Genomic DNA, 20838 nt, shown 5'->3' with positions numbered 1-20838 from the left:
CATCTGGTTTCTGTACAAATTGTAAATAGCCTTTCGCTCCCTGTATTTTACCCCTGCCACCTTTAGAATTTGAAAGAGATTATTCCAGTCAACATTGTCAAAAGCTTTCTCTAAGTCTACAAATGCTAGAAACGTAGGTTTGCCTTTCCTTAATCTTTCTTCTAAGATAAGTCGTAAGGTCAGTATTGCCTCACTTGTTCACGTATTTCTACGGAATCCAAACTGATCTTCCCCGAGGTCGGCTTCTACTAGTTTCTCCATTCGTCTGTAAAGAATTCGTGTTAGTATTTTGCAGCTGTGGCTTATTAAACTGATTGTTCGGTAATTCTCACATCTGTCAACACCTGCTTTCTTTGGGATTGGAATTATTATATTCTTCTTGAAGTCTGAGGGTATTTCGCCTGTTTCATACATCTTGCTCACCAGATGGTAGAGTTTTGTCAGGACTGGCTCTCCCAAGGCCGTCAGTAGTTCCAGTGGAATGTTGTCTACTCCGGGGGCCTTGTTTCGACTCAGGTCTTTCAGTGCTCTGTCAAACTCTTCACGTAGTATCGTATCTCCCATTTCATCTTCATCTACATCCTCTTCCATTTCCATAATATTGTCCTCAAGTACATCGCCCTTGTACAGACCCTCTATATACTCCTTCCACCTTTCTGCTTTCCCTTCTTTGCTTAGAACTGGGTTTCCATCTGAACTCTTGATGTTCATACAAGTGGTTCTCTTATCTCCAAAGGTCTCTTTAATTTTCCTGTAGGCAGTATCTATCTTACCCCTAGTGAGATAAGCCTCTACATCCTTACATTTGTCCTCTAGCCATCCCTGCTTAGCCATTTTGCACTTCCTGTCGATCTCATTTTTGAGACGTTTGTATTCCTTTTTGCCTGCTTCATTTACTGCATTTTTATATTTTCTCCTTTCATCAATTAAATTCAATATTTCTTCTGTTACCCAAGGATTTCTACTAGCCCTCGTCTTTTTACCTACTTGATCCTCTGCTGCCTTCACTACTTCATCCCTCAAAGCTACCCATTCTTCTTCTACTGTATTTCTTTCCCCCATTCCTGTCAATTGTTCCCTTATGCTCTCCCTGAAACTCTGTACAACCTCTGGTTCTTTCAGTTTATCCAGGTCCCATCTCCTTAAATTCCCACCTTTTTGCAGTTTCTTCAGTTTTAATCTACAGGTCATAACCAATAGATTGTGGTCAGAGTCCACATCTGCCCCTGGAAATGTCTTATAATTTAAAACCTGGTTCCTAAATCTCTGTCTTACCATTATATAATCAATCTGATACCTTTTAGTATCTCCAGGGTTCTTCCATGTATACAACCTTCTATCATGATTCTTAAACCAAGTGTTAGCTATGATTAAATTGTGCTCTGTGCAAAATTCTACCAGGCGGCTTCCTCTTTCATTTCTTAGCCCCAATCCATATTCACCTACTACGTTTCCTTCTCTCCCTTTTCCTACACTCGAATTCCAGTCACCCATGACTATTAAATTTTCGTCTCCCTTCACAATCTGAATAATTTCTTTTATTTCATCATACATTTCTTCAATTTCTTCGTCATCTGCAGAGCTAGTTGGCATATAAACTTGTACTACTGTAGTAGGTGTGGGCTTCGTATCTATCTTGGCCACAATAATGCGTTCACTAAGCTGTTTGTAGTAGCTTACCCGCGTTCCTATTTTCCTATTCAATATTAAACCTACTCCTGCATTACCCCTATTTGACTTTGTGTTTATAACCCTGTGGTCACCTGAGCAGAAGTCTTGTTCCTCCTGCCACCGAACTTCACTAATTCCCACTATATCTAACTTTAACCTATCCATTTCCCTTTTCAAATTTTCTAACCTACCTGCCCGATTAAGGGACCTGACATTCCACGCTCCGATCCGTAGTACGCCAGTTTTCTTTCTCCTGATAACGTCATCCTCTTGAGTAGTCCCCGCCCGGAGATCCGAATGGGGGACTATTTTACCTCCGGAATATTTTACCCAAGAGGACGCCATCATCATTTAATCATACAGTAAGGCTGCATGCCCTCGGGAAAAATTACGGCCGTAGTTTCCCCTTGCTTTCAGCCGTTCGCAGTACCAGCACAGCAAGGCCGTTTTGGTTATTGTTACAAGGCCAGATCAGTCAATCATCCAGACTGTTGCCCTTGCAACTACTGAAAAGGCTGCTGCCCCTCTTCAGGAACCACACGTTTGTCTGGCCTCTCAACAGATACCCCTCCGTTGTGGTTGTGCCTACGGTACGGCTATCTGTATCGATGAGGCACGCAAGCCTCCCCACCAACGGCAAGGTCCATGGTTCATGGGGGCATGCATTGGGTAAAATTACCCCACGCTCATGGTAGCGTTTAACATAAATTTTGACTGTACTGTGAATTTGTATGTCCAGTACGCGCAACAGGTAGAGTCGTTTAGAGATACAGCTACAGTTGGGAGATTTCGACACTTTCAAGAAACAGTGCCACTGGCAGGAAGCTGTCTGGTGGCAGGAATTGGTACTACGTAATACGACAATTCTCACCACGTAGTTTGTTGAACGTCGCACAGATACTTCTGTAAACTGTAATTTGAAATGTTAAATCTTGGTTAATAAGAACCATATGTCCCATAATTCAGAATCCACTGTGAACCCTTGGAAATTCGGAAGTTTGTGGTAAGGTGTTAAGGGACCAAACTGCTGAGGTCATCGGTCCCTAAGCTTACACACTATTTAATCTAACTTAAACTGACTTACGCTAAGGACAACACACACACACACATACCCGAGGGTGGACTCGAACCTTCGACGGGGGGAGCCGCGCGGACCGTTCTAACAATACCACCACTTGCAAAGTAGGTTAGAAATCAGATTAATAATGAAACTTCCCGGCAGATTAAAACTGTGCCGGACTGAGACTCGAACTCGGGACCTTTGCCTTTCGCGGACAAGAGCTCTACCAACTGAGCTACCCAAGCACGACTCACGCCCCGTCCTCACAGCTTTACTTCTGCCAGTACCTCGTCTCCTACCTTCCAAACTTTACAGAAGCTCTCCTGAGAATCTTTAAAGTTCGGAAGGTAGGAGACGAGATACTGGCAGAAGTAAAGCTGTGAGGACAGGGCGTGAGTCGTGCTTGGGTAGCTCAGTTGGTAGAGCTCTTGCCCCCAAAAGGCAAAGGTCCCGAGTTCGAGTCTCGGTCCTGCACACAGTTTTAATCTGCCAGGAAGTTTCATATCAGCGCACACTCCGCTGCAGAGTGAAAATCTCATTCCAGATTAATAATGTGTCTCACGCAGCATATGTTCGCTTTATGGGGCAACAGCAAAGTTATTGACTGTGGATGGTATCGTCAGAATGGAAATAATGAAGTCACTGTAAAAAAGTCATTAATTTTGGCACTTATCTTGAATGGATTCCCACGTAGATTTCGTCGAAGTTGTTATGGCTCATCTTGTTGATTCTAGAGTGATTCCACTTTGACTGCTAGAAGGTCCAGATCTGTATTTTAGCAATATTTGAAGGCCTAACAAATGCGCTTTTCAGGAAATTCTTAATGATCAAACAACCCCAGATCAGAACAATGGTCTGGTAGAAATAATTTTTGACTTGGTGTTCACGATCCACATTTTTATTTAACTTCTTGTAAATTCACATATACTTATTCTTAATTGTTACATCATCAAGAAAACAGTTTTGTATCAATCTTCATATATTTAATTTCCACTTTACCTAAACACAAGACTTGACTGTTCTTTTACAAAGCGAAATAACAAATTAACTTCTGCAAAGTGAAACAAAGACTGCTCTATGCGCATTCGCGGCAAAATGGTTACAAGTAAGTCAAAGATTATGACAGTCTCACAGAAATGAATACACACAAGAACCATATCACTGTAATATATCGATTCATCGGAGTACCTATACATTAATAAAACCAAATGTGAATATTGTCACAAAAATATGTCTGTTACTTCGCAGAAAAGTAGCACGATATTACTGGTATCGAGAACTGCGGTTGGATTGCCGTGATGGTCACGTAAATAAAGAACCATTACACCGTGACAAGACGCCCTAGACCGCGCGGCTACCCCGCGTGGCCCTGTGAATTCTGTGGGACATTTTACAGAAACCGGGAGAAGTGTGTGATCTGGTGGCAAAGCAGGTTATGAGGGGAGAGGGGGGGAGGGGGGTCTGTTGTAGTTCAGTGAGGTTTTGACGTGATGCATGCGAGAGATTATAAGTATCGAGCTGTATTTACTGTATATAGTCTATCATTTCAATTTCTATTTTCTACTTCTAGCTGAAAATGTGGAGGAAATATGGAAGTACGGGTAGTCTTGGAGAGAGGAATGTAGAAGGTATGGTTGAAATGGTGAAATTTTGTAAAGAATTCAGGATACTGCATTCTTCAGTGGTGAAATGATTCAGCGTGCCAAAAACAGTGTCTAGGCTGATCACGGAGATTTTAGACAGAAGGCAAACTGGTAAAGCGACAGCTCTCGACAAAGACACGGGGGACCAGGCAGACCTCCGTGTTTTGCTGTTAGATTCTAAAGGCTTTCCCTTGACTGTCACACTGCTAAGGGCCATTTAAGTTCGGTACCAAGAACTTCCGTCGGTGAGAGCGAAGAGCATCTGAGGACACCAACCACACAGCATGTTAGAAGACACCTTACTTCTGTGCGAATTGCCCTGGCTGCTTGTACTGACATAAATCTCGTGAACTTTAGGTACAATGAATTGGAAAATGCTAAATCTAGCTCACGATAAGTTTTCATTTGATGAGGAACATTAAACTGCAAAAGTAGTTCAAACTTAACCATCTCTGTGGTTTCAAACGATTATCAATATCTCTCTCACTCAGCAAGAAGTTGACACTTGTATATGTTCTAAAAAGTTTGAGAGAGTGTTAATTATTATTTCTTTAATGAGCGCAGGTATCGCATGCCGGGGAACAGTAGCTGCTACAAACTAAAATTGTAAAGTAACCACAAGTCACATGTAGCATTCCCTTAGTAACATATTCCACTGCATCAACGCCAGAATCTTCAGAAATTAAGCAGACCTACCCCACACGTTAAACGTATCGGGCTGTGTATAACGCCACCGCCATACACATTTTTTTAACCACCAACTGAAATAAGTTAAGCCATAAATCTGACGAACACTTTAGAATGTAAAACAAATTCATTGTTAAAAGTTAAATTGAAACCTGCTTTTCTCTTGAAGTGGCGGGATGTTCTGAAATGACTATAGCTAAATGATGCCAGAAAATAAAGCTACTTCCAGAACACAGACCAGATCTCATTCTCTCGATATTTGACCGGAAACCTGGGCTGGAGAAACACCTGAAGCAGGTAGCGGACGAAAGCCACCCAATTTAAAAAAGACCGGCAGGCGGAAATAGCTGCGCACAGTGCTGGAGCGATGAGGTGCCGCATTCTCTGAACGAGGTGTAGTTAAGAGGACGTCGGCACTCCACTGCCTGGCAAACAGAGCGCAGCTGCGCTACAGCGCAAATTAGGGGGGAGCAGACCTCTGGGCAAGAAAATTCCGCCTTCACGCCGCGAAAAAGAGGGACGAACAGAACGCTACATTTACCGAACATCGCCAGTTCCGCGAGCAAAGCAGCGGAGCGCTACAAAACCAAATACTGCAACGCCGACACGTACTCGTAATGTGAAAAACGTAGCTCGGTTTCTGTGACGAACAAAACGCGAGGAAACACCGTGATATTTGAATTTGTGCCAGACGAACTAAAAGTACCCTCTCAGAAGGTCGCAACCATCGGATTTATACTTCCCACGATGTCTCCTAGCAGCGTATGAGTACCGAGTATACACTCCTGGAAATGGAAAAAAGAACACATTGACACCGGTGTGTCAGACCCACCATACTTGCTCCGGACACTGCGAGAGGGCTGTACAAGCAATGATCACACGCACGGCACAGCGGACACACCAGGAACCGCGGTGTTGGCCGTCGAATGGCGCTGGCTGCGCAGCATTTGTGCACCGCCGCCGTCAGTGTCAGCCAGTTTGCCGTGGCATACGGAGCTCCATCGCAGTCTTTAACACTGGTAGCATGCCGCGACAGCGTGGACGTGAACCGTATGTGCAGTTGACGGACTTTGAGCGAGGGCGTATAGTGGGCATGCGGGAGGCCGGGTGGACGTACCACCGAATTGCTCAACACGTGGGGCGTGAGGTCTCCACAGTACATCGATGTTGTCGCCAGTGGTCGGCGGAAGGTGCACGTGCCCGTCGACCTGGGACCGGACCGCAGCGACGCACGGATGCACGCCAAGACCGTAGGATCCTACGCAGTGCCGTAGGGGACCGCACCGCCACTTCCCAGCAAATTAGGGACACTGTTGCTCCTGGGGTATCGGCGAGGACCATTCGCAACCGTCTCCATGAAGCTGGGCTACGGTGCCGCACACCGTTAGGCCGTCTTCCGCTCACGCCCCAACATCGTGCAGCCCGCCTCCAGTGGTGTCGCGACAGGCGTGAATGGAGGGACGAATGGAGACGTGTCGTTTTCAGCGATGAGAGTCGCTTCTGCCTTGGTGCCAATGTTGGTCGTATGCGTGTTTGGCGCCGTGCAGGTGAGCGCCACAATCAGGACTGCATACGACCGAGGCACACAGGGCCTACACCCGGCATCATGGTGTGGGGAGCGATCTCCTACACTGGCCGTACACCACTGGTGATCGTCGAGGGGACACTGAACAGTGCACGGTACAGCCAAACCGTCATCGAACCCATCGTTCTACCATTCCTAGACCGGCAAGGGAACTTGCTGTTCCAACAGGACAATGCACGTCCGCATGTATCCCGTGCCACCCAACGTGCTCTAGAAGGTGTAAGTCAACTACCCTGGCCAGCAAGATCTCCGGATCTGTCCCCCATTGAGCATGTTTGGGACTGGATGAAGCGTCGTCTCACGCGGTCTGCACGTCCAGCACGAACGCTGGTCCAACTGAGGCGCCAGGTGGAAATGGCATGGCAAGCCGTTCCACAGGACTACATCCAGCATCTCTACGATCGTCTCCATGGGAGAATAGCAGCCTGCATTGCTGCGAAAGGTGGATATACACTGTACTAGTGCCGACATTGTGCATGCTCTGTTGCCTGTGTCTATGAGCCTGTGGTTCTGTCAGTGTGATCATGTGATGTATCTGACCCCAGGAATGTGTCAATAAAGTTTCCCCTTCCTGGGACAATGAATTCACGGTGTTCTTATTTCAATTTCCAGGTGTGTATTTCAAAGTCTGTTGCTGAAGATCTCAGTTCTATGAAATAAAAGGTATCCCTTCCGTCGTGATTCATTCTGCGCACCACAAATTGCTTATCGTGGCGTACAAAGTCAACAGGCGTCTAAAGCTAGCGAAATGAGGGATGCTCAACTACCGGACTTACCGATAGATGGCTCCAGCGCGTGCCGGCAAGAGATTATATCACTGAGTGTCCGCCATATCTGAATTTGGCAAAAAACGAAGTGTCAAAACACGGATGAAAATGTTTTTCGTTCTGCGCCCTCATAAGAATTTTATATTGGATGTTCTAGATATCTACACATCAACATAATGAAGTGTTTTCTAATATAGCGAGAAAAAACAGTGACAGTTCTGCTATGAAATTCCTAAATTCGAGTGTGTTTTGAAAGTTTGACAAGCTGACCTATAAATTGTTTACTATTTTATGAGTGCTTTACTTATTTGCCCGTTTTAAAACACTATTTAAGATTCAATGGAGGTCAACAAATTACCTTACTTGCCAAAGCTTTTAACTACTGGTATAATTCGGAAAATCAAGTGTGAACAACAGTGAAGACGTCTCTTGAAAAAAAGTTGACATCGTTTGCTTAGGGGTATCTTTACTGACAACAGAAATTACAACTGAACTATTAAAGTATTACTTACGTATAAACGGAAAAATCGTTATTTTTTCTTTATCTGAAGTGATGCATTACCGATCTGCATATATGCTGACACTGTAATTGCAAGATGCACTTACGAATTTGGCTCTCTCTTTGATCAGTAATTTAAATGCCATGATTTTATTAACGCCTGTACATGACACGGTGTATTTAAACTGAGTGATATGGTAGAAGCACCAGTTTTTAACAGTGCTTCAGTCTTTGATACGAGACAAGAAATACATTTAAATGAGACAAACACAAAGCCCAACGTTAAGGCTCCTCTTAAATGCATGACTTGTATCATTTGGAAGTTCTAATAATAATATTATATTGGACTGATCCATGATGATGTAGGAAGTGAAGGAACTTGTTGAAAATAACCTCAAACACAGCTGTTAATTTTAAGGTTGGGGTGTCTTAAAACTGTAATTTTCCAGTCTGACACCCAAACAATTTTAAAATTGAATTCAAAACATGTCAGTGAGCAAAATTAATTACACTTTGAATTACAACCATAGAATTCTATTTCTGTGAATCTTGGTTCCAGTCTTTGACATGGTGTCAATCACTGGAATGACTGGTTGTCTGTATACGGCCCAAGCAAAAAACAAACCTGAAAGTGAAAGCTGCAGAAGCTGGCCAGACAGGCACCCCAATGGTTGCTACAATATGTGTGAGACAAGGGTGACATTATATTGCAAATTTAGTGTAAAAAGTTCCATATTGTCTGAATTTGCCCTATACTGACAGGACAATCTAGTCCAGTCGATTTTCTTATCTGCAAAAGTACACTAGCCAATACCAGTGGCACAAAGGTAGTGCCACATTACAAACTATCTGGTAACAACAGAAGTATTGGTGGACAATGTACAGTAAATAATATGTAATAACCTGAGAAATTCAAAATTGGTTTGAAGAAATAGGACAGTATTTGGAAAGAGAGTAACATTTTGAAAATAACAAATGACGCAAGTAGAGTTTTCAGTTATGAAAGCTCGCTTAAATTTTTTCCCCCTCTCTCTTTTCGATTGTCAAGGGAAAAATGTGATAACATAAAAGTGCAAGAAAGTTGTGTACAATGTTGGAAATGATGAAAAAGAAAATCTCACTGTGCTTCCTCCTCCATGTGAAGAGTATTCCTGTAATAATAGCTAATAGCATACCAAGAACATGAGGGTGTCACAGTGGAGATTTGTTTTCTGGTACAGACATCTGATACAACTATTCCACAACAAAACGTATTTTCAGTAGGTGTGGTACCAGTGCACTCCCATAGGATAACAGAATATTATGTCCTCCAGGAATCACATTGGGTATACCAGATACAGCATAAACTGTACAGCAACTACAATGTTTTGTGAGCAAGTAATAACAGTCAGTATCTTTAATTTTAACATAACTCTTGACTCCTGTAATTATCTGCTTATACGTGTGCTTGTGCTACAGGTTATTGGTAAAGCAAATACTAATTGAATAGGTCTTCACACTTTTAATACTTAGCAGAAATTCTGAAAAAAGTAAATTGTTTTATTACTGTATCACCTCTATGGCGAATTAAGAGGTACTGACTGGTTTCTTTGTACATTTAGTAGAAGCCTTCTTTTTTACCTGCTATTGATAAAGAGCCATTCCAAGTTCTGTACAGAACAATCTCTCGCATTTTTCATGAGGTTTGTTATTCTGTACACTAATATTTCTTCTTCTAAATGGTAAATAATGCATTCAGACAGTGCTGGTATTAAAGGTAATTCATGAAATAAATTATATTTAAACCGGAAAATTAAAGGTTCCACATGGCACATGAAAAGTACCTTGCTACACACATGTATGTACAGATTCCAAAATGTCTGTGAATTTGAGTTACAAACTTTTTTAAGTAGAAATATGAAGATCACAATACTTTGGGTCTGCAATAACTCAAACGTAAAATACTTTAGTTCCCTATGGGAAACTTTGTTCTTTACGTGACTCGTACAACTGCTTTCACTCTTAATGGAAAACTAAATGGTTCATGTTAAAGTTAACTAGCAAAAAGTGTAACCATTGTTACATAATTTCTGTGAAGTAAGATTCCTTAATGTTATTTCCTTCCTTTGTCATCATAACTCGATAATTTCAGTTCCGTATGGGACATATGAACTAACAAAATGAAATGCTTTTATTACTATGACCAAACAAAATCTTTTTAACATGTAGTACACAGTTCAAGAAGTCATCAAAAAGTGTAACCGTATAATTAAGGTAAATGTTGTTGAAAATTAGGCATGTAACATGAATACTGAAATTTCCTAGATTTCCACGTGTACCTGTAATCACTGTATTCTGTACTTTGTAGTGCTAGAAAGATAATTCTATATGATTATTTGCATTCTCTCCCCCCCCCCCCTTCGCCCCAAACACAGGAAAATATAATAGAAAGACATCCTAGCAAAATAAAGACAAAATTCAGAAAATTAGGTTTTGCCTGACTCATGTCCCCTTATTCTAGAACGGTTATAAAGTAATAAGAATGCTTATGATCAACTGGAACAATGTGTTCATTATAGGAAGTATTAAAACAAGAATTAACAGAGTAACATTTTTATTGCTCTTATGTTGCAGAGTATCCACAAACATTACTGTTTGACACATAGGGCCACTGCATACTTCATTAGATCACACCCATCCTGTGATTAAACTGTTTTCTTAAAGTGAAAAATTCAAGTTAACATAGTTATTGAGGGAAATATTTTCTCACACTGAAAGCCATCTGTCAAATAAGTCTCAGAACATTTTTTTTTCATTAATTTCACACAAATCACCCGTTTTTAATGCAAGTGCATATTTTGTAACACCAAACATCGTAAAATAAGCTTATATAATAAACAATTATAATTTTGTTACAATATCTACACAGGATGTAAAGACTTAATTTTCCTTCAATGTGATTCATCTTTTGAAGTTCATCATTACACAACAACAAATCTATGGACAAAATAGTTTTAAAAAATCTGTCAAAATGTCACACCCATCTGCATGGAATATCCCATTACATAATTTTTCCAATTTGAGCACTATGCATGATTAAACAATATGAGTTTATTTAACTTCTGCCTTACACTTGATTTGTTGTTTAAAATTTTCTCAGCAGGCTTTTTTCCACATGTTTTTAAGTGTATGCAGGAGTATAGGGATGCAATCTTACAAACAAGTTGAGTCTGATGTAAGTCCTCAATCCTAATTTCATACTGGTAATCATGACCAAGAGCAGAAAATGGGTAATCTACAAATTTATTTTTAACACAATGCAAAATCTTGGCCTGTATATATTTCTGTCACATATCCCCAGCAATCACAAACATCTGAAACAGTTTCTGAGTATTCTACAACAGAGTACACGCAGTCACTTGTTTTAACCAGTTTTCCCCGGTTAACAAAATTTACAAATGCATTTTTATTGGCCATGTTGGGAAAAGCATAGAGAGAATCACATTCTAATGCAGATTTAACTACTGGTGGCTTCAGTATGTGAAGACAGTCTTTGCATGTGATCTGCCTAGAAAGGCGCAATGACACATACCATGCAATATAATAGAGTATGTTTTGCTTGTGAAATGAGAACTTAATCTTATCATCAAGAAGTGCACACCACTCCTCTACTTCATTTTCTGCAGCACTTTCATCACTTTCTACTACATGCTTTCTTGCATGAAAATCATAAACAGGTGGCAAACAACACACATTAAAATTTGAGCAATTCCCATTCATTGCAGTGACACTGTTACCCAAGAGCAACTTTCTCATGGCACATTTGAACTCTTATGCATTTGGATTGTTGTTCCAACCACATCTGGACCGAATGCAGGGGAAAAAAAGCTCAATGTGGTCTTGTGACAGTTTATATGTTAGCAAATACTTCAAACGAGATTCAACACAAAGCATACTTGTCAGAGCTATGTGCCTTACTGATTGCATATTGAAAATTATCCCTAAAGCAAAAGTATTTCTTGCATGGACCAGCAATGGAACACCAATGATTTTTAAGCTTTTGATATAATTTTCAGTGTGTCTGAAAATACCAACGTGTTGACTGGGTGTTGTGTGATGTCCTTAGGTTAGTTAGGTTTAAGTAGTTCTAAGTTCTAGGGGACTGATGACCATAGATGTTAAGTCCCATAGTGCTCGGAGCCATTTGAACCATTTTTTTTCTTTTTTTTTAAATACCAAGCCAATAAGATTTGTTGTCAAGTCTCAGGGGGCTCTTATACCCTTTACCTAATGGATTTCTGGAGTTCAGTCAATATCAAAAATCCTATCAATATTATACAAAAATTCTACTGTTGCTTCACTTCCTTTAATATTTGGATCACCAACCCTCCTCAAAAACTCTATACTATCTGCCACACTAGAACTCAAAGACTGTGGAGCGAATGAAACATTCATTTTTCTATTTACATAACTTATATGTTGTCCTGATAGTTTGTTGGCAAATGTCATACCTTCTTCTTGTTGTACCTTGTTCAATTGCTCAATGAAATGCCATCTAATAATGCCAGTTGGAGACTCAATAGCAGATACTTCTGCTAGAGCATTTCTGGCAAACTTAATCATATGACATGTCCAAGATACAATAAACATTGTAGCTCTTAAAATCACCCTTGGAAAAATTTAAAGTACAGCCAAGTGAACGTAAAGTGCTTATATTTACCTTGCAGCCATCACATGTAACACATCAAACCCTAATGCCAGAACTATGCAGCCTCTCTAAAGCGGATTTTATCAGTGTGGCCAGATTATTTGCCTGTACACCGTTGATAAAGAAATATCCAATTGGGCATATAAATTTGCCTTTAATAGAGAAAAGCATGAAAACCAGAGCCTCGGATGACTCTATTACTTCTTTTGACTAAGGCACTTCCCCACCAAACTCTAAAAAACCTGTGTATTGAAACTTCCTGGCAGATTAAAACTGTGTGCCCGACCGGGACTCGAACTCGGGACCTTTGCCTTTCGCGGGCAAGTGCTCTACCATCTGAGCTACCGAAGCACGACTCACGCCCGGTACTCACAGCTTTACTTCTGCCAGTACCTCGTCTCCTACCTTCCAAACTTTACAGAAGCTCTCCTGCGAACCGGGCGTGAGTCGTGCTTCGGTAGCTCAGATGGTAGAGCACTTGCCCGCGAAAGGCAAAGGTCCCGAGTTCGAGTCTCCGTCGGGCACACAGTTTTAATCTTCCAGGAAGTTTCATATCAGCGCACACTCCGCTGCAGAGTGAAAATCTCATTCTGGAAACATCCCCCAGGCTGTGGCTAAGCCATGTCTCCGCAATATCCTTTCTTTCAGGAGTGCTAGTTCTGCAAGGTTCGCAGGAGAGCTTCTGTAAAGTTTGGAAGGTAGGAGACGAGGTACTGGCAGAAGTAAAGCTGTGAGTACCGGGAGTGAGTCGTGCTTCGGTATCTCAGATGGTAGAGCACTTGCCCGCGAAAGGCAAAGGTCCCGAGTTCGAATCCCGGTCGGGCACACAGTTTTAATCTGCCAGGAAGTTTCATATCAGTGCACACTCCGCTGCAGAGTGAAAATCTCATTCTGGAAACCTGTGTATTGCTTAGTTCCTTGGTCCCAAACTACTTGCTTCCTAAGCGCCACACTGTCTACAATTAGACATGAATCGCTGAACTGGTCCCTTACAATTGGGTTCGAATCAACGTACTTAAAAACATCTTTTAAAAAGCCAGTTTCACAGTTGACACTTGCCACCCATTTGGAAATCAATGATTTCTGGGTCAGAGGCATTAATTTTTGCAGGTATTCATATGCTGCTGGTGAATGAAAGTACACAGTCATCGTAAACATTTTCACATTTGTTGTGTATCTATTACCCTTTGACGAGAGAGAGTCGTCCACTAAATTGCACACTAATTCCACTTGTGTTCCTTTCTGACGATTGAGGAAGTTATGTAACTTCATAGGAAGATGCCCCTTCTCCTTCAATGAACTTATGATGTCATCCATGGAAAACACTTTCTTCTCTCTTCTTCGAAGTTTTTCACGGACACACTTCAGTTTACGTTTTAATTCGTGCACAATGTCTGAGAAAAAATTGCAAGTTCCGACGCCTTGTCTTCCATTTCTACTTTCGACTGTACACCACAACCAATTACTTGAGAACCAACTGCACTCTGAAATAAAGAAATAATTTCGTTATATATGCTTGCAATAACTCAAGGCTTGATGAAAAAATATTACAAGAAAACTTTGGAGGTGTGAAAACATCCTTATACTAACGCTTTCGACACAATTCGTAGTTTCTGCATTGGATAAATGGGACATGCTTTCCACGGAAGAATTCTCATTGACAACATTCTCCGCGCAATCAGTAGCTTCTGCAGAGGGCAAATCAAGCACGGATTACAGGACAGAACGCTAAAAACAAAGATATGGAACTGTATTACAACATTGCTTAGACCTATACAGCCCATTTGTGTCCGTACGAAATAAATTCACAAAAGTCAAAACCACACACTTAGCAAGGGAATTAAGTAGCTACCTCAAATGGAGAAGCATCGTTGTCACTCAAAATCCTAACATGTCGTCGTGGCTGTTTATTTGGTGGCATCAAATGTGTCGGAAAGTCAAAAACTGATGGCACTGTTTCGGGTCTGAGACGTTTCTTCCACGTTCCAGGGCTCACTATGTAATCATCTTGTCGGGAAAGGTTTCCGCAAAGAAAACTGCAAGATGTAGGTTTAAAATCTTTCCGCTTCACGGAAGTAATCCACTTCTTTAACAGCTCTGGGTGCTTTAGAGGAAACCTGTTCAAAAACACCGAATTAGCAAACGCACTAAGTCTGTATTGTTGTTGTATTGTATCGGTAGTTCTATTACCTGTGAAATGGTAAGTCACTTTCCTTACTCCATCGCCTCGTAGAATTGAAAGCGGAACAAGAAATCACCATTTCGATAATCCTTAATTCCTTATACACCATACAGACGGAGAGAAACTTCTTGGCAAATTCAAATATGGCGGGCAATACAGACGATAGTAATCAGCAGGTAGAGCCATCTATCGGTAGGTCCGATAGTTCAGCATCCCTCATTTCGCTAGCTTTAGACGCCTGTACAAAGTCACTGGAAAGATAGTCCCCCTCCCCTCCCACCACACTCTGGAAAATCTGAGTTCTGTTCAGAATTAATGGAAGAATCTTGAAAAATTCTCCAGTATTTTCGTAGTTATATCTGGCTACTGTGAGTGCCTAGACAATGCTGCAATTTCATCTTCAGCTGTTTCTGTCATTGCCTTCCATCTCTTAAGCTGACTCAGAAGGAATGTTATTTCTAAATATATCTATGGTTTTCCGCCATTTTGGGATGTTGAACGGTTAGCAACTTATAGTACTATTTCAATACGACAAACACTCAAATTTGCAAAATAATTTTTTTTATTACTTGATGGTGACTAATTGCGGGTTTTTATTCATAATCTATTCTCGAATCACCCATCCAATCAGAATAAAAATCGACATATCAAAAATTCATGACAATATTTATTCATAAGAGTTCAAAGCAGATGATCATGAAACCGGATACAAACAGAAAATCTTGACCACTTGCATTGTACTTCGGTGGCCAACGATTGTCATGATTTTTTGATATGTGGAGTAATATTTATGGTATGGTATGGATGATTTTAGAATGGGCTACGAATCATCAAGCAATAAAAAGAACTATTTTGCAACTTTGGTCGCTTTTTATAATGAAATACTAAATATACCTTCTACTAATTTTCTATCTTTGCTGAGTGAAGTTGTCCATGATATATTACAAAAATTCCTACAGTAGATTAATTTTGGTATTACGGTCGGTTACTTAGAGCATTTCATTGTAGATCCTCCATTGTGGAACATATTTAGTTGATTCGTTAGTTCTCTACCTTTCTTTTCAGATAGATGTACTTGGCAGTAGGTGTTAGATTATAGATATTGTACAATCTGATCACATTGCTGCAGACGAATATTTACTACAAGAACGCTTTGTTAAGACATTTCTTTCTAATTCGTAATTGCTAGTGTTACTGGTCTGTCTATGAGATTAAACAAATTGCATAGTGGTCTGAAGCTGTTGTTTAGTAATACATACTGCCAATATGTGGAATACATTTTTCAACAAGTATGTACATGACTGAAAATTATTTGGAGAATTCCTAAGATTGATACTCTAATGTGTGATAGTCACCTTCTAGTGCATCCAAAACCAAGTTATCACAAAAATTTTACTGTAGTTACCGATAATTTGGTTCTAGTTTACACTATAAAATATTTAGAAAGCTATTTTTTAATAACAAAATTTTCTCTAAGTTCATTGAAGTTTATGTGGTAGATACGTCGAAATCAATGAAGTCAAGATACTTCTGCTAAAAGCTGACGTATATTTTTCTCGAATGAATGAAAGAAACGTGCCGCTTTACAATGCTGCAGTGAAACAGACGGATGGCGCACAGATTCTGCCACAGCAGTTGCGTTTTTCGCCATCCGGTTTCCATTTGCTACACGTGTTCCGATCGGTGCGGTAAACACAAGAAGACAAACACAACAAAAAATTATAAAGCAAATAAATAACATCCACATATGCTGTGGGGTAAAGAGTATCAACAACATAAAGATGACAAAGAGGAGCCTGATTTCATATAAAAGGTCTAAATTGCAAGGTGAGCTAAAAGAAAAAAAGAATAATAAAGTCTACACGCGCCAGAATATCTAATTTACTGTCTTAAAATATAATAATATTTCTATACTTCTGCAACGCCATATGTGAATCTCGCAAACCCGCGGCCAGATGACATCCCGAGTGAAGAGTCATCGAATAACAGACCCGTATAGATGAAAAGGGTCATTAATTGATTTCAGAAAGCAAGTAAATCACGTTAATTAGCTAATTAATTATAGGCTTAATCAAGAAGGGATTTGAATAACATGATAGCACACAGTAAGTAGCATGCAAAAGCAACGCGTACATAATACAGAACTGTAGAATGTTTATACATACTCAAACTATTGTTTCCCTTTAGTTAAATTATACGTTGTAGCGTAGTATTGACATTATCCGACAAAGGCTGCTGGGAAAATTCTCGATGTCTATGTACCACATTGCTATTTTGTATAACATTAGTGTGTTATTTGATTCACTTAGATTGTATACATATTATAATCGTGTTACACATCTTTCATGCCACAGTCTGCTCTAAAGAAACCACCACAAGCGGCTATAAGTGTTTTTATTGTACTGCGACTAGATTCGATTTTAAAGTCACAGCCTGGCAGAACGTTTAAAACTTTTCACGTTGAATATCACATACTACAATTTCGAAATGTAATACATGATTAAACTGTTCAACAACGGCTTTGTTGCATCGGCATCAGCAGATGTTCTTACCTAATTTAAGAGTGCTGGTTTCAGAGTTAATGTCGGTTTTTCCTGAATGCTCCAGTTAACTAATCGCGAAATGTCAACATCTCTCGTTTTTATCATCAAATCATAATGGAGGTGGATAAATATTTAAGTCTCTTGAACGCAGGAGTGTAATTCAAATTAAATTATAGTAATTACAAATTAAACAGAAACGCAGTCTAAATCTATTTACCTGCACAAATTGAAACATATACCATCATGAAGAAGGTTAGAGCTGCGTAAAAGTGACTTATAACTAACACGTTCTATTGACGCAGAAATTTTCGTTTAAAGCTCTTCTGTTTGCGGACGACTTCAGAGAGATCTCGTTTAATACTCGAGCAGTAGTCAGCCGTCATGTGTTTCTCATCTCCAGTGATAGCACTCTTCCACGGTCTTGACGTCCTGGTGGAACCGTTCGCATTGCTCGTCACTGACGTTTCGTAAGTTGTCAGGACACTTGTTAAGGTGACTGAAGGAAATGGTGTTGAGCAGGACATATCAGCTATGAGTCCTTCATAGTTAGCAGCTTTTATATTACCAAGAAATTTTTCCATTGCCACCACGAATGACACTCACGCAGCCCTTTGCTTGGTGTTCATCTTTCTGACGAACTCTTTATCATCTACAAGTGATTGAATTTGGGGTCCATTAAACACTACTGCCTTGATCTTCTCAAGGAAAAAAGCGGGAAGAGCACTGAGGACATGTTGAAAGCATTCACCGTCTCTATGTAATGTTTTAACAAATTGCTTAATTAAACCTAGACATGGAGTAAAGGCAAAATGATTTTTTCTCGACAACATTTGGCATACCAGCTTGCAGAGACTCACGGATGAGTCGCTCGTGGTTCCTGTGTCCATCTCGTGCTCGGCTGTCCCACGTGCTAAGAAAGCAGGCATACTTCGTAAATCCTCTCTGTTGGCCTAGCTGCATATTAACCATCTTGAGGTCCACACATATTGTCCACATGTACTCCTGGTATTTTAGTAGGTTAATCAGTCTTCATGTCATTATGTTCCTCTTAAGTACATACAATGACCAATGCTTTTTGAACTGTCTAAAAATAAGGCCAGTCATCTGGATCATACAATGTAATAACTAATTCCTGGAGAAGACCTTAGACATTACGGCACAAAACATACATATTTTTCTCTGTAAAATATGAAAGACAGACCTCTTCCTCTTTCGGTAATATGACACTTTTACAGTATCACTCGATACACATTTTTCTTGCAATTTAGAGGCTAACACTTCAGCTGCAAATTGACTAAAATCACGCAAATGGTCCTTCGGGTCATACTGGTTTAACTGATCAGAAGCAGAGGGCTGTGAGGCATCAAAGGGGTACGCGCCATACTTACTTTCTGCGCCTGTCTCCGGATTTTGGTAGTTATCCACATCTGCAGATGGGGTAAATCTTGTAAAAACTAGACATTGTAGCTCATCAGAGTGCATAGTACGTCTGATTGGTGAAGGCATATTAGTACATGATATTTCATGTGTGTTTTTGTACCAGTTCCCTTTGTATTAAAGATACAAAAACAAGTGACTTGTGTGATCCACAGCAGGGCATGGGAATTCCAAAAGGTAAACACTTGCGGTTTCCTTCCAGTACGTGGGGCCCATGTTTTGTCTTTGTCTTCAAGAGTAAGTCCAAATTACTCTTTAGTAACTTACCTCACAAAGGATGTTATATTGCAACTTAGAGAAATAGGGGTGTAGTCTCCACAAATATAACAGAAACTATTTGTACGATTGTTACATTGACGTCTCTTCCTATCCATGATGAACTGACATCGGATCTGAAAGGAAAATGATGCAGTATCTCAATCCTGCCAGTAACATAGACGTGTAAGTAAGTGATCTAACCGCAAACGGCTGGAATGGAAAAGTTCGAATTACATGAAAACCATTAGCATGGAGAGCAAAATTGATTTCAGATTTGAAATCAGTAGATGAAAAACACCAAGAATAAGCAAAAGAATGTCATTGAACTGAGAAGTCGAAAAAAATATGTTAACCAGTATTGTTTATAGTGAGTGTGGATATATCTTGTGTCTCTCCGAAAAGTCGTCAGGCGCATTCTCTCTGGTGTTTCGGCAGATATTCGCAATTTCGTTTTTGCAGCGTGTTGCTGGAGCCAGTCCAAACAACTACCATAAGTCACGCCCTTCAAGCGTCGCACAGTGTCAAAAGAAAGCGTCGGTATGCTACTCATTATAAAATTATTGTTAAATTGGAATTTTACGTGCTCATTTGGGAGTGCTCGTTCGATAGACAACTCCCAAATTAGTCTAGTGCGATATTCGTTTTACCGATATGTATTACCAGGGACATTAAAACACGAAGTAAAACAGCAATGCAGCAAATGCTCAGTGGCGCAGCACGCTGTCGGTAGCAGTCAGCGGGGGCCAGGGCTGCGCTGTCGTTTCTGGATTGCTGTTTATTCCTCTTGTTTTTCTGTCCTTGGTAAAACATATCGGTAAAAAAAATATATAGCACTAAACTAATTTGGAACCTCTCTGTCGAACTGGCTTGTAAAATCCCTATTAAAAAATCATTTTGTTTGTAAGAGGAAACAAAATGAAGCTTTCCGTCCACAAGCAGTGATTAGTGTCGTAGATTTATTAGTACAAATTTGATGTGTTGGTGGTTCCCGTCCCTCTGCATCCCTCTACAACCGGTCTTCGCCTTTTTTAATGGTTGCTGGTACTGTCTTATTCGTTCAATGCCATGTAAACGTAAGTGATCTCTTTTTAATTAGTCAGTTTGTTCGATTGGCTTAATCTACAGAACAGCTTTCACTACATGCAGTAAGATGCTGTACCCTTTCTTCTTTTAAGTTTTGTATTTCAGATGTTGTAAAGATTCTGTTACTGCATAGGAGCAGTGATCAAGTAATAATGACTTAGGGTTTTTACCACAAAGCCTACAGATAAAGTTAAAAAACATAATGAGGAGACATAACAGTAAAAAGAGGTGATAAAACGGTGACTGTTTAAAACTGGTACATGGCGAAAAAGTTGTGACGAAAACATAAACAACAGAGGTCAGTGATGCTGATTAAAAACACTTAGGAAAGAGACAGGCAAAATTAAAAAATACGGTGACAGTCTTTCTGTCCCCAGCACTTTAAAAAATGGACGCACAACATTGAACACTCACTGAAAACACTACACGATAAGGAACGGGGGTATATTGGTATATTGGTATTGGGGGGGGGGGGGGGGGAGAAGGAGCCGGGCAGATGAGGGGGGCAAGAGGGGGGGGGGGAGTATCGCGGACACGACAAAGGAGTGGGGAGATGAAATGATTTTTACCTCAAGTGAACTTCTGTAAGTTGTAACGTAATAGTTTAGTAATGGAACTTTTATAAGCTGATATCCCTGTTGACTGGACATGGTACCTTCCTTTTTGCCTTAAAATGGTACCTTCCTTTTTGCCTTAAAACACTTTCACAGGTATTGAAGTTTTCATTTGTATGTGC

General features: G+C 40.4%; 1 non-coding gene across 1 annotated transcript; it reads left to right on the top strand.

Annotated features, from left to right (window-relative positions):
• The first annotated feature begins 3130 nt into the window (after positions 1 to 3130).
• On the top strand, positions 3131 to 3207 carry Trnal-caa (transfer RNA leucine (anticodon CAA)). Its single transcript has one exon. It is a non-coding gene; the product is annotated as a tRNA-Leu (tRNA).
• Positions 3208 to 20838: the final 17631 nt, after the last annotated feature.

Source organism: Schistocerca nitens, chromosome 6 (genome assembly GCF_023898315.1).
Source record: "Schistocerca nitens isolate TAMUIC-IGC-003100 chromosome 6, iqSchNite1.1, whole genome shotgun sequence".
Lineage (NCBI taxonomy): Eukaryota > Metazoa > Arthropoda > Insecta > Orthoptera > Acrididae > Schistocerca > Schistocerca nitens.
Note: the sequence above shows the minus strand (reverse complement) of the source record. Positions and strands in the feature narration are given on the sequence as shown.